This window comes from Oncorhynchus kisutch, linkage group LG15 (assembly GCF_002021735.2).
Source record: "Oncorhynchus kisutch isolate 150728-3 linkage group LG15, Okis_V2, whole genome shotgun sequence".
Taxonomy (NCBI): domain Eukaryota; kingdom Metazoa; phylum Chordata; class Actinopteri; order Salmoniformes; family Salmonidae; genus Oncorhynchus; species Oncorhynchus kisutch.
This window is the reverse complement of record NC_034188.2, coordinates 57,272,717-57,287,605: the sequence shown is the minus strand read 5'-3', so window position 1 is coordinate 57,287,605 and position 14,889 is coordinate 57,272,717. Positions and strand designations below refer to the sequence as shown.

Below are 14,889 nucleotides of genomic sequence, written 5' to 3'. Positions count from 1 at the left end.
TATCTCTTCCCTTCTCTGGCTGTATCGCTTCCCTTCTCTGGCTGTATCGCTTCCCTTCTCTGGCTGTATCACTTCCCTTCTCTGGCTGTATCTCTTCCCTTCTCTGGCTGTATCTCTTCCCTTCTCTGGCTGTATCTCCCCCTCTCTTCTCTTCTCTGGCTGTATCTCTTCTCTTCTCTGGCTGTATCTCTTCTCTTCTCTGGCTGTATCTCTTCCCTTCTCTGGCTGTATCTCTTCCCTTCTCTGGCTGTATCTCCCCCTCTCTTCTCTTCTCTGGCTGTATCTCTTCTCTTCTCTGGCTGTATCTCTTCTCTTCTCTGGCTGTATCTCTTCCCTTCTCTGGCTGTATCTCCCCCTCTCTTCTCTTCTCTGGCTGTATCTCTTCTCTTCTCTGGCTGTATCTCTTCTCTTCTCTGGCTGTATCTCTTCCCTTCTCTGGCTGTTTCTTCTCCCCCTCTCTTCTCTTCTCTGGCTGTATCTCTTCTCTTCTCTGGCTGGATCTCCCCCTCTCTTCTCTTCTCTGGCTGTATCTCTTCTCTTCTCTGGCTGTATCTCCCCCTCTCTTCTCTTCTCTGGCTGTATCTCTTCTCTTCTCTGGCTGTATCTCTTCTCTTCTCTGGCTGTATCTCTTCTCTTCTCTGGCTGTATCTCTTCTCTTCTCTGGCTGTATCTCATCTCTTCTCTTCTCTGGCTGTATCTCTTCTCTTCTCTGGCTGGATCTCCCCCTCTCTTCTCTTCTCTGGCTGTATCTCTTCTCTTCTCTGGCTGTATCTCCCCCTCTTCTCTTCTCTGGCTGGATCTCTTCTCTGGCTGTATCTCTTCTCTTCTCTGGCTGTATCTCCCCCCTCTCTTCTCTTCTCTGGCTGGATCTCTTCCCTTCTCTGGCTGGATCTCTTCCCTTCTCTGGCTGTATCTCTTCCCTTCTCTGGCTGTATCTCTTCCCTTCTCTGGCTGTATCTCTTCCCTTCTCTGGCTGTATCTCCCCGTCTCTTCCCTTCTCTGGCTGTATCTCTTCCCTTCTCTGGCTGTATCTCCCCGTCTCTTCTCTTCTCTGGCTGTATCTCTTCCCTTCTCTGGCTGTATCTCCCCCTCTCTTCTCTTCCCTTCTCTGGCTGTATCTCCCCCTCTCTTCTCTTCCCTTCTCTGGCTGTATCTGCCCTTCTCTTCTCTGGCTGTATCTCTTCTCTTCTCTGGCTGTATCTCTTCTCTTCTCTGGCTGTATCTCTTCTCTTCTCTGGCTGTATCTCTTCTCTTCTCTGGCTGTATCTCTTCTCTTCTCTGGCTGTATCTCTTCTCTTCTCTGGCTGTATCTCTTCTCTTCTCTGGCTGTATCTCCTCTTCTCTTCTCTGGCTGTATCTCCTCTTCTCTTCTCTGGCTGTATCTCCTCTTCTCTTCTCTGGCTGTATCTCCTCTTCTCTTCTCTGGCTGTATCTCCTCTTCTCTTCTCTGGCTGTATCTCCTCTTCTCTTCTCTGGCTGTATCTCCTCTTCTCTTCTCTGGCTGTATCTCCTCTTCTCTTCTCTGGCTGTATCTCCTCTTCTCTTCTCTGGCTGTATCTCCTCTTCTCTTCTCTGGCTGTATCTCCTCTTCTCTTCTCTGGCTGTATCTCCTCTTCTCTTCTCTGGCTGTATCTCTTCCCTTCTCTGGCTGTATCTCCTCTTCTCTTCTCTGGCTGTATCTCCTCTTCTCTTCTCTGGCTGTATCTCTCCTCTTCTCTGGCTGTATCTCTTCTCTTCTCTGGCTGTATCTCTCCTCTTCTCTGGCTGTATCTCTTCTCTTCTCTGGCTGTATCTCCCCTCCTCTTCTCTTCTCTGGCTGTATCTCTTCCCTTCTCTGGCTGTATCTCCCCCTCTCTTCTCTTCTCTGGCTGTATCTCCCCTTCTCTTCTCTTCTCTGGCTGTATCTCCGTCCTCAGTGGATAAAGCTCTCTGCACGGCCAGTCATTTTCCCCTCCATTTGCCCTTTTTGTCTCTCTCTTTTCCAGTTATTCTGCCTGTTCTATGAGGCCTCCCACAGTTAGTGTTCCTCAGGTTGTGCAGTGACTGCTGTCTTGAATATCCCCCATCCTTCCAGTGTGAAACTCCCCAGCCCCCCCTCCATCACTCAGACCTGCGGTACTGTAGTGTAGTCTGTAGACTGGACTGTAGTCTGTAGACTAGATCCCCTTTTCAGTGCAATTTTGGATGCATTGGTGCGTGTTGGCAAGGTCGTGTGAACACCCCCGAAGGGTGTTAAGACTCACTTTGCTGTCAGCACCAGAGGTGTAAAACACAACTGCGCACATTAAACACACATACACTTGACACTGTGTATTCATAAGGTGCATGGGGTAAGCAACACTGTAGGCAGCAGGACATGGTTGGGCCTCGGGCTCTGCATAGTGTATCTGAGGGACGACAGGTGTGTGATTAGGTGAGATGTTGGTGGCAGTAGTGGGAACTACCCATTTTTCTCCACAATTTCGTGGTATCCAATTGGTAGTTAGTCTTGTCTCATCGCTGCAACTCCCGTACAGACTCAGGAGAGCGTAAGGTCGAGAGCCGTGCGTCTTCCGAAACACAACCCAACCAAGCTGCACTGCTTCTTGACACAATGCCCACTTAACCCGGAAGCCAGCCGCACCGATGTGTCGGGGGAAACACCGTACACCTGGCGACTGTGTCAGCGTGCACTGCACCTGGCCCGCCACATGAGTCGCTAGTGTGCGATGGGACATGGACATCCCTGCCAACCAAACCCTCCCCTAACCCGGACGATGCTGAGGCAATTGTGCGCCGCCCCATGAGTCTCCCGGTCGCGGCCGGCTGCGACAGAGCCTGGACTCGAACCCAGAATCTCTAGTGGCACAGCTAGCACTGTGATGAGGTGCCTTAGACCACTGTGCCCCTCGGGAAGCAGCAGTAATGAGATCTTTGATAAGCGCAGGGTTTTAGAGGTTGTGGAAGGGGAGCAGTCCGTTGTGAGGTGGAGGATAGATGGTACTGAGAGATCCCCTCGCCGTGAAGGCTAGATGGCTCTTCTGTTTAGCTGCTTCTCACTAACCAGAGGGCAGAATACAGGTTGCATCCCAAAGGGCAGCCTATCCCCTACATAGTGCACTACTTTTGACTAGAGCCCTGGGAATAGGGTGCCATTTGGGATTTAGTCACAGACTCCAGGGAGAGGCCTTTGGGCACTTTTCTCAGATAGTCCTTATGAAGCTGCGCTGTGAGACTAGCAGTACTGTATATCAAGTTTGTTGCTCCTTTCCTTTTAAGAGCTTTGTCCCAACGGACCAGTCAGTCAAAGGAGTACCCTACATTCATAACCATAATAGTAGTATGAAAGAGAGAGGCTTCACTGATCTACAGTCTTTTTTGTTCCTCTTGCTTTTTTTGCTTTTCTTGTCAACACAAGCCTGGTAGTCCCTCCTCCCCCAGTCCTCCTCCCCCAGTCCTCCTCCCCCAGTCCTCCTCCCCCAGTCCTCCTCCCCCAGCCCTCCTCCCCCAGTCCTCCTCCCCCAGCCCTCCTCTCCCCAGTCCTCCTCCCCCAGTCCTCCTCCCCCAGTCCTCCTCCCCCAGTCCTCCTCCCCCAGCCCTCCTCCCCCAGCCCTCCTCCCCCAGTCCTCCTCCCCCAGTCCTACTCCCCCAGTCTTCCTCCCCCAGCCTTCCTCCCCCAGCCTTCCTCCCCCCAGTCCTCCTCCCCCAGCCTACCTCCCCCAGTCCTCCTCCCCCAGTCCTCCTCCCCCAGTCCTCCTCCCCCAGCCCACCTCCCCCAGCCCTCCTCCCCCAGCCCTCCTCCCCCAGTCCTCCTCCCCCAGTCCTCCTCCCCCAGTCCTCCTCCCCCAGTCCTCCTCCCCCAGCCCTCCTCCCCCAGCCTTCCCTTCCTCCCCCAGCCCTCCTCCCCCAGCCCTCCTCCCCCAACCCTCCTCCCCCAGCCTTCCCTTCCTCCCCCAGCCCTCCTCCCCCAGCCCTCCCTTCCTCCCCCAGCCCTCCCTTCCTCCCCCAGCCCTCCCTTCCTCCCCCAGCCCTCCTTTCCTCCTCCAGCCCTCCTTTCCTCCTCCAGCCCTCCCTTCCTCCCCCAGCCCTCCTCCCCCTAGCCCTCCCTTCCTCCCCCAGCCTTCCTCCCCCAGCCCTCCCTTCCTCCCCCAGCCCTCCCTTCCTCCCCCAGCCCTCCCTTCCTCCCCCAGCCCTCCTCCCCCAGCCCTCCCTTCCTCCCCCAGCCCTCCTTTCCTCCCCCAGCCCTCCCTTCCTCCTCCAGCCCTCCTTTCCTCCTCCAGCCCTCCTTTCCTCCCCCAGCCATCCCTTCCTCCCCCAGCCCTCCTTTCCTCCTCCAGCCCTCCCTTCCTCCCCCAGCCCTCCTTTCCTCCCCCAGCCCTCCTTTCCTCCCCCAGCCCTCCTTTCCTCCCCCAGCCCTCCCTTCCTCCCCCAGCCCTCCCTTCCTCCCCCAGCCCTCCCCTCCTCCCCCAGCCCTCCTTTCCTCCCCCAGCCCTCCTTTCCTCCCCCAGCCCTCCCTTCCTCCCCCAGCCCTCCCTTCCTCCCCCAGCCCTCCCTTCCTCCTTCAGTTTCCCGTATCTCCACCAGTCTCTCCCCAGCCTTACAGTTATGATAGCGAGAAAGGGTTTAGTAGCTTGTCCTGGCTTATATATAATAGATTATGCTAAATCTTTATGTCCCTAAATGGTTTATTGTGCCATCAAATGCATTCACACGTGATGTAATCTCATTGTGCAGTGGTTTACTGGAGCACCCATCATGATTGCAATGATTTGAAAAACAATGGGAGACATGGAGAGCAGATACGAGAGGGCTGGTTAGGAGGGAGGGGAAGGGAGAGGAGAGGGAGCTTATATGCACGTATTACCGTGTATCTGTATGCACGCGTGTGTTACCGTGTATCTGTATGCACGCGTGTGTTACCGTGTATCTGTATGCACGCGTGTGTTACCGTGTATCTGTATGCACGCGTGTGTTACCGTGTATCTGTATGCACGCGTGTGTTACCGTGTATCTGTATGCACGCGTGTGTTACCGTGTATCTGTATGCACGCGTGTGTTACCGTGTATCTGTATGTTTATGCATGCACAGCTGGTAAGCTGGTTCCCAGCGCATCCCTCTGTGTTTGGCTCGGAGGTGACTGTTCAGTGATAAAGCTGCTTGGTCTTGCCTGGAGGGTGGCGAGGGATGAGCGTGGTGCCTCAACGGTCCATGGCTGTTGTCCCTGAAACACCTGCACAGAGAGATGGGGAGAGAGGGGAGACGGGGGAGGGGTGAGAGGGGTAGGAGGTGGGGGCAGAAGGAAGGGGGCCACAGAATCTAAGGTGTTCCCTCCCATGCCATGATGTTGGCCCTGAGCCCTGGGGACCTGCAGGAGGAGTAGAGATGAACTAAGACATCATAGCTGAATCCCAAAATGGCACCCTATTCCCTATAGAGTACATTACTTCTGACCCGAGCCCTCTGGGACCTATGAGCCCTGGTCAAAGGTAGTGCACTAAATGGAGAATAGGGTGCCATTTGGGACACATCCCAGGTGCTCCAATACACTCTTATTACTACCCACCCACCCAAACAGTCAACCCAAAGTCATTCACGGTCCCCTTCCCAAATTCATAAAGCATCTGAGTGCTGATCTTGGATCAGTTTAGCCTTTTAAGCTCATGATGATTAGTAGTATTATGGACAGATGGGACCTGATCCTATATCAGCCCTCTTATGCTTTTTGAATAAGGGCCCAGGCCTGGGCTCAGCGTGGAATCAGGTTCTTCTAGGTGAGATACTGAGAGGCTGGCTCCAATCTACACCGACACTGATGCCAGTTCCTCCCCAGTTAATCACAGTGTAATCTGCTCACATGTTCCATTCTGATCCATTTGATCACATTACACCCGACTGTTATGTCATATCCCCTCAAGTTGATCACATTAGCAGTGACCGACTCCGGCTACATGTCCTTCATATCTTCTCCATATTGGTGTACTGGAGCATGGATATTCCCCTGCACATCAGATCAGATTGTCTCTCCACGACTAAATGAGACGTCCTCGTAATACAATATACTGCCAAGATGTCCTCGTAATACAATATACTGCCAAGACGTCCTCGTAAAACAATATACTGTCACGACGTCCTCGTAATACAATATACTGCCACGACGTCCTCGTAAAACAATATACTGCCAAGATGTCCTCGTAATACAATATACTGCCAAGACGTCCTCGTAAAACAATATACAGCCACGACGTCCTCGTAAAACAATATACAGCCACGACGTCCTCATAGTACAATATACTGCCACTACCTCCTCGTAAAACAATATACAGCCACGACGTCCTCGTAAAACAATATACAGCCACGACGTCCTCATAGTACAATATACTGCCACTACCTCCTCGTAAAACAATATACTGTCACGACGTCCTCGTAAAACAATATACTGTCACGACGTCCTCGTAAAACAATATACTGCCACGACGTCCTCGTAATACAATATACTGCCACGACGTCCTCGTAAAACAATATACTGCCACGACGTCCTCGTAAAACAATATACTGCCACGACGTCCTCGTAAAACAATATACTGCCACGACGTCCTCGTAAAACAATATACTGCCACGACGTCCTCGTAAAACAATATACTGCCACGACGTCCTCGTAAAACAATATACTGCCACGACGTCCTCGTAAAACAATATACTGCCATGACGTCCTCGTAAATATTTTTACTGCCACGATGTCCTCGTAATACAATATACTGCCACGACGTCCTCGTAATACAATATACAGCCACGACGTCCTAGTAAATATTTTTACTGCCACGATGTCCTCATAATACAATATACTGCCACGATGTCCTTGTAAAAAAACAGCATACTGCCACGATGTCCTCGTAAAAACAATATACTGCCACGATGTCCTCGTAAAAACAATATACTGCCACGATGTCCTTGTAAAAACAATATACTGCCACGATGTCCTTGTAAAACAATATACTGCCACGATGTCCTCGTAAAACAATATACTGCCACGATGTCCTTTTAAAACAATATACTGCCACGATGTCCTTGTAAAACAATATACTGCCACGATGTCCTCGTAAAACAATATACTGCCACGATGTCCTTTTAAAACAATATACTGCCACGATGTCCTTGTAAAACAATATACTGCCACGATGTCCTCGTAAAAACAATATACTGCCACGATGTCCTCGTAAAAACAATATACTGCCACGATGTCCTCGTAAAAAAACATACTATCACGGTGTCTTCGTAATACAACATACTGTCACATATGAGTGGTGGTTGTTGATCAGATTGACTTTCTATTTTATGCCCAGTGCCACACGTCACTGAGCTGGAATGGGAAGCAATGGAGAGCAGCCACCACGGCTGTTGATCTCTGGCTGAGCCTCTATCAGAGCAGGAGTCATTACGGCTGACAGCAGGCCCTGATCCATCATGCCTCAGCCTGGGTTATCGAGGGGAGCTCTGGCTCTCAGCCCGTCAGGGGTTAACCCAGCGTGGCCCGCCCCGGTTTGTTGAGCACTTAATCCTGTCAGTTAGGTCCCGCTCCGCATCCCATGACCTTCTCTCTTCTCTCTTCGCTCATCTCTTCTCACTCAACCTTCCCCTTGCCTCCTTCTCTCCACTCTCCAAAACACACTCCATTAACACAAAAGGGAGAGACACATCCTCTTAAGGAGTCATCCACTGCTGTGTGACTGTGTGACACTACTCTTAAATGCCCTTTCTTTACCTCACCTCCTGTAGTCTACAATCACAATCAGATACTTTATCTGTCCTAATAGCTTGTAGATTCCTTTCCTTGTTTCTACGAATTCCTGGCCTGAAAAGACTAGATGGAGAGGCCTACAGATGGAGAGGCCTACAGATGGAGAGGCCTACAGATGGAGAGGCCTACAGATGGAGAGGCCTACAGTATATGCAATGTGGATTTTGAAAACCTATACCTTTCAATAGGGATGATGGGATCACTGGCAGATGGCTTTGACCTCTCCTGTCAGTCTTGTCTCAGTGGTCAGGGGGGAAATGACCTCTGATCATGGTCTAGTTAGCTGGCAGATGCAATGTGCCCCTGGTGGGTCCTAGGTGGAGGGGTTGTTCACTGAAATATTGCTGATGAAATTAGAATGTTAATGTGTGCTCAGTTGGCGAAGCTCTAAATTAACTTTCTGCATTTCCCCTGTTCAGTTTCATTACTCTCTAACGGATCCAGATGCCCCCCCCCCCACCCCTCCCGCCCTCCTCTCCATTTTAATTAATCTCGCAATCTCTCACAACCATGAAGGTGGCCGAAAGACATTTTGTTTGTATTTCCATATAATCAGCCAACATTCAGTCTCCATTGGGGGACTGAATGTGATTTTCCCGGGAGGAGTGTTCAATTAGCATTGTGATGGCAGATCTGCTATGGAGACACAAGGCATTCTAACCCTGTCCCTGCGATAACCAGAACATTATGCTTCGACTGCTTTCTCAGTTAACATCTTCAGAGGTGAGAGTGACTGAGGCAATGTACCTGGCATCTGGTAGGTGGCAAAAGTGAAGCCTGCTTAGTCTCTCTCGCTGCGGGAGAAAATTGTCACCATTTCAGTCCGTCTTGAATGATTGCCAGCGAACAACATCTTTTACCAGATTCTCTTTTGACTATCAGTGGGTTGTGACAGTCTCAGAGAGAGCACATCATTGTTTTACTCCCAGATGGGTAGGGAGAGGTGACACACGCGGAGAGAGAGAGGGGAAGCTAACAGGGTTGCTAATAATCCAACCTGCCAGAGTGATGTATGGTTGAGTTCACCTAAGGGTTGTTGTTACAGTGACGGACCAGACACTGTGAATAGTTGTTCATCACTGAATGGAGGCCCTCTAGTCTGTCTGTGGGGAGGGATAGGAACTGACCACTGGGTCTGGATGATGACCATTGAGGCCTGTGTAAGTCATGCTAACTAGTCCACATGTGGTGTGTCATGATGTGTTGAGGTGATTGTGAACGGACTTAGTGTTTGTGTACTAAACTCCTTTTCAGGGACTGTTTTTTTAGGTTGTCAACCAATGGGCTTTTGTGCTTAGAGCTGAGGATGTGACCATGTGGTTTGCTGTCTCGGCTGGTGTTGGATGTCCAGGGTGGTTATTGCTGTTTTCACCTCCACTCTCTCTCTCTCCCTTTCCTCAGAAATTATCACAACATTTTATGAGATGGCGGTTCATAACTTCTCATGATAATATTTTTAACTGGGGGGGATGGGGGGGGGGGGGTTGTTTTTCAGTGACAACCTGTCTTGAACTGAAAATGATTACTGTTCATCAGCCCCATACTGAGGCATCACCAGATGGTGTCTGTCTGTTTCCATTCTCAGAGAATCCCTTGTTCAATTATTGAGGGTTCCATATCTCTATCTATCCCTTCACTCCTCCATCAGTGGAGAGAGAGGTGGGCTCCGTCTGTCTCTGTCAACGTCGGAAAATACATCTATTTCTTATTATGTACAGCTCTGTCTCTGTCTGTGTGTCTCTGTCTGTGTGTCTCTGTCTGTCTCTCTATCTCTGGCTATCTCTCTGTCTCTCTGTCTCTCTGTCTCTCTGTCTCTCTGTCTCTCTGTCTCTGTCTTTCTCTCTGTCTGTCTGTCTCTCTGTCTCTGTCTGTCTCTCTGTCTGTCTGTCTCTCTGTCTCTGTCTGTCTCTCTGTCTGTCTGTCTCTCTGTCTCTCTGTCTGTCTGTCTGTCTCTCTGTCTCTGTCTGTCTCTCTGTCTCTGTCTCTCTGTCTCTGTCTGTCGGTCTGTCGTTCATAGGGGGACAGTGTGTAGCTGCGCCCTGCCTGTGGCTTTCTGGCCCCAGTATGGAAAGAGAGAGTTGAGGAGTGGGGAGAAACACAGCTCTCACTGCTTTGAGCTCCATTGATCTGCCCCAACTGGCATTCTCTCCACGCACACTCTTCATCCCACTTTAATATAGAGAGATGGAGAGATAGAGAGGGGAGGTGAGAGAGCGGGGAGGGGGCAGGGAGAGTACAGATGTTCTGTGATAGAGTGAGTGGAAATGACCGAATGGAAGCTATAGGAAGAAGGAGTAATAGATGGAAAGGGTGGAGGAGAGAAAGATGGAGGGAGGACAGCAATGATGGGGGGGAGAGAGAGGTTGTTGTCTAAAGAGAGAGAAGACATGATATTAATGTTGGTAGAGAAAGAGGGTCTGAAAGGAGAGGAAAACAAGAAACAAAGAGGTTGATGAAGCGAGTGAGTGAGCCAGAGAGAGAGGAGAAGAGAGAGGTTGGTTGATTGGGCAAGAGAAAGAGAATGAGTAAAGGAAACAGAATTGGAAATAGGAAATTACAGTGGCTTGGAATCTCTCCAGCAACAACGAGGTCCCCAGTTTATTTATTATGCAATAAAAGGGGTCTGACACCGTTATGGAATCGGTGGATTGGTGAATCCAGGGGAGCTGAACAGCTGCTTAGAGCAGAGCTCTATATTTTATAGACAGATACAGAAATCTCAGAGATGACCAAATCTGTGTACACACCAACAGCCGACGGGGCAGCTTTTGGAACCATATCTAATGAATCGCTGACAAGGCTCCACATCGGGAGCAGAGGGAGGGAAAATCAAGCAGATGCTGTTGCTCTGTTTCATTATGTTACCCAATAATTAACCCTGTCTTCATGACCTCTTAATGATCCAGAGGACTTTGTTCCTGAAGGTTTATAATTAAGGCACAGGCATCAATTCAACATCTATTCCACGTTGGTTTAACGTAATTTCATTGAAATGACGTGGAAACAACGTTGATTCAACCAGTGTGTGCCCAGTGGGGCCTCCACTGTCTTCTCTGAGGAGGAGGCTGAATGCCTTAACTTGTGATGTCACCAACGTTAACGTTGTCAACTTTGAGGGTTCAGCATGTCATTTTAAACATGATCCATCCGTATAGTGCAAATACATTCCGAAGCTTCTCAGGCTCTATTCACTCTCATTTAATGTGTTTTAATATTGTTTCACTCTGGGGACTTCTTGAGCCTCTTTTATATATTTGAATGAAATGGCTTTAATGAAGTTGACATTACACTCATGGTGTAATGAAGTGTCTCACAGCCTCATGTTTTTACCAGGGATGGTTATAGTAAAGAAGTGATACTTCTCTGTGGCATAAGGATACCCTATCAGATGACCAATGGCTCAAAACTAGATTGACATCAGAGCCAGCCCTAGCCTTTTGGGGGACCTAAGTGGGAAGAAAAGGATTTGAGGGAAAATACTCTTGATGGTAGAGAGACTTTAGAGTATATTTACTGCAATTCTACACATTCTGCCATGGGAAGTAGAGAATGTTGCAGTTTTAAAGCAAGTTTGCTGCAATTCTACACATTTTGCGATGACTGAGTGGGAGTGACTAACGAAATCAATGGGTGCCCCCTCTGGAAGTCAGGGCCCCTGAGCACATGCCCCGGTAATCCGACCATGATTACTACTAGCTGTCTAGACTAATTTACCAATCTAAAAAATGTTAGATGACATGGCTAATTGAGTGACTCTCAGTGACTGATTCACAACCAATTTTTGAAATTGCACCTTGTGTATTCGACTATTCTAACTAGTTGAGTTAGAGGCTACGGTTGAGGTTGGGGCCCCTTTGCGGCCACGGGGCCCTAAGCGGTCTCTTATGTCACTGAGTGGCTAGGGCCGGCCCTAATTGACATGCACACATCTGGCTGTGCTTTTCTTAACTGAGCAGGACTTTTCTTGATATTAGTTTGTCTGTTTCCAGGAACAGTTTATATGGACATTTTAGGAAAAAAAATCTATGAATTATAATTTACCCCTTTCCCGAGGAACAAGAGCTAAATGTGCGATAAAGTGAAGGGAGCAACCTGCTCAAAAGAAATCAAATTCTCTAAAATACTTTGCAGACACAGTTCAACCAGGACAGTGTGACAATGGAATACAGTTGTTTTTTAAATGTACTACAACAATGACATTTTTCATCCCAGGTGTGACATTTCCACAGACACTTTGATGATGCTATTTTTCACATTATATAGGATCACCTGTTGAAATATGCTTTTAATGGAGTTGGGGACTTTCGTAACTTCCATAACACTAAACAGAAAATGAATTTATCCAAGGATATGTGTTTGTCTTGTTTAAATAGGTAGACTATAATTAGTTTGTTTGCGAGAGTGGGAGTATTTGGTTTGGGGTTTGTGCTCTACCAATTGATGAATGTTTTTGTAATAAAGACATATGACTTTTGGCTGAGACCTTTAGCTCAGTGATTGAGTGAGTTAAAGACGGGAGGGAAAAGCAAGGTTCTTAATTTGATTATCAGGGACCAGGTTTATCTGATTCCTTCAAACATTTTGTTCTCAGCAAACAGCAAAATGTAGTTTTTCCACTGCAGTTTTTCCACTGATTTCTACCAGTGGTGGCTGGTGGCACTTTAAATGGGAAGTGCTCATAGTAATGGCTGAAACGGAATTAATGGAATGGTCTCAGACCCATCAAACACCTGGTTACCATGAGTTTGATGCCATTCCAATAACTCTATTCCATTCATTATTATGAGCCCTCCTCCCCTCACCAGTCTCTGGTATAGCATATCATAGCATATCTCTTCTGTTCACCTCATGTTTCTTCCCTATTAACAGCATTTGAGTCTCTGTACTATATGTGAATGTATTTGTATTGATTATGAATCCCTATTAGCTGCTGCTGCTGCTCCCTCTTCCTGGGGTCCAGCAAAATGAAGGCTGTTATACAATTTAAAAAACATTTACAATACATTCACAACAGATTTCACAACACATTAAGTATGCACCCTCTACTACCACACGTATAGATGGATGTTGTACTGTAGGTGTGTGTGTGTGTGTGTATAGTGCGTATGTTATCGTGTGTGTATAGTGCGTATGTTATCGTGTGTGTATAGTGTGTATGTTATCGTGTGTGTGTGTGTGTGTATAGTGAGTATGTTATCGTGTGTGTGTGTATAGTGCGTATGTTATCGTGTATGTGTGTGTGTGTGTGTATAGTGCGTAATGTTATCGTGTGTGTATAGTGCGTATGTTATCGTGTGTGTGTGTGTGTGTGTATAGTGCGTATGTTATCGTGTGCGTCTGTGCCTATGTTTGTTTGGCTCTATGTAGTACTGTGTGCCTCCCATAGTCTGTTCTGGACTGTGAAGAGACCTCTGGTAGCCTGGGTGTCCGAGCTGTGTGCCAGCAGTTAAAAAAGGCAGCTCGGTGCGTTCAACATGTCAATACCTCTCATTAATACAAGTAGTGATGAAGCCAATCTCTCCTCCACTTTGAGCCAGGAGAGATTGACATGCATATTATTAATGTTAGCTCTCTGTGTACATCCAAGGATCAGCCGTGCTGCCTTCTTCTGAGCCAATTGCAATTTTCCTAAGTCCCTCTTTGTGGCACCTGACCACACGACTGAACAGTAGTCCAGGCGCGACAAAACTACAGCCTGTAGGATCTGCCTTGTTGATAGTGTTGTTATGAAGGCAGAGCAGAACTTTATGGAGGACAGACTTCTCATCTTAGCCACTGTTGTATCAATATGTTTTGACCATGACAGTTAACAATCCAGGGTTACTCCAAGCAGTTTAGTTCAACTTGCTCAATTTCCACATTATTTATTACAAGATTGAGTTGTTATTGTCTCTTGACAAGCAGCACAGCCTGCAATCTCGGTTAACAAGCCACTATGATAAATTGAAGTAACACAAACCTATTTCAGTGTTACTTCAACTGTTACAGTGGGGCAAAAAAGTATTTAGTCAGCCACCAATTGTGCAAGTTCTCCCACTTAAAAAGATGAGAGAGGTCTGTAATTTTCCACCATAATTTGCAAATAAATTCATTAAAAATCCTACAATGTGATTTTCTGGATTTTCTTTTCTCATTTTGTCTGTCATAGTTGAAGTGTACCTATGATGAAAATTACAGGCCTCTCTCATCTTTTTAAGTGGGAGAACTTGCACAATTGGTTGCTGACTAAATACTTTTTTGCCCCACTGTATCTTACTGTTATCCTATGACAGTTACTACTAGTCTCTTTTTGTATTCTGATCACTGGCCATTAGTTGTCTCTCTCTGTTTGGGCAGCAGGACTGGTGGCTGCTGTTGAAACAGACTGTTACCGGCCAAAGAGACGCTGTGTTGTGGTCTGCTGGTCTGTGCCAGGGCCTGTCATTGGGGACGGGTCTGGATAGAGAACACATGGGCCTTTCCAGCTGTTCCTGTGACATCCTATCAGTGGAAACAATTGCAGGGCATGCCATTTTAATGGAACCAGTGAGGTGTCAGGAGGACAGAGGCAGACCCATTGAGGTGGAGCGCTCAGGTGGTTAATGGAACCAGTGAGGTGTCAGGAGGACAGAGGCAGACCCATCGAGGTGGAGCGCTCAGGTGGTTAATGGAACCAGTGAGGTGTCAGGAGGACAGAGGCAGACCCATCGAGGTGGAGCGCTCAGGTGGTTAATGGAACCAGTGAGGTGTCAGGAGGACAGAGGCAGACCCATTGAGGTGGAGCGCTCAGGTGGTTAATGGAACCAGTGAGTGTCAGGAGGACAGAGGCAGACCCATCGAGGTGGAGCGCTCAGGTGGTTAATGGAACCAGTGAGGTGTCAGGAGGACGGAAGCAGACCCATCGAGGTGGAGCGCTCAGGTGGTTAATGGAACCAGTGAGGTGTCAGGAGGACAGAGGCAGACCCATCGAGGTGGAGTGCTCAGGTGGTTAATGGAACCAGTGAGGTGTCAGGAGGACAGAGGCAGACCCATCGAGGTGGAGCGCTCAGGTGGTTAATGGAACCAGTGAGGTGTCAGGAGGACAGAGGCAGACCCATCGAGGTGGAGCGCTCAGGTGGTTAATGGAACCAGTGAG

At 48.4% G+C, this 14,889-nt stretch overlaps 1 protein-coding gene across 1 annotated transcript in view; it reads left to right on the top strand.

Annotated features, from left to right (window-relative positions):
- Window positions 1–14,889, top strand: part of LOC109905551 (sodium/calcium exchanger 2-like) — a 101,130-nt gene that overhangs the window by 26,878 nt on the left and 59,363 nt on the right. The gene's annotated exons all lie outside the window — the stretch shown is intronic.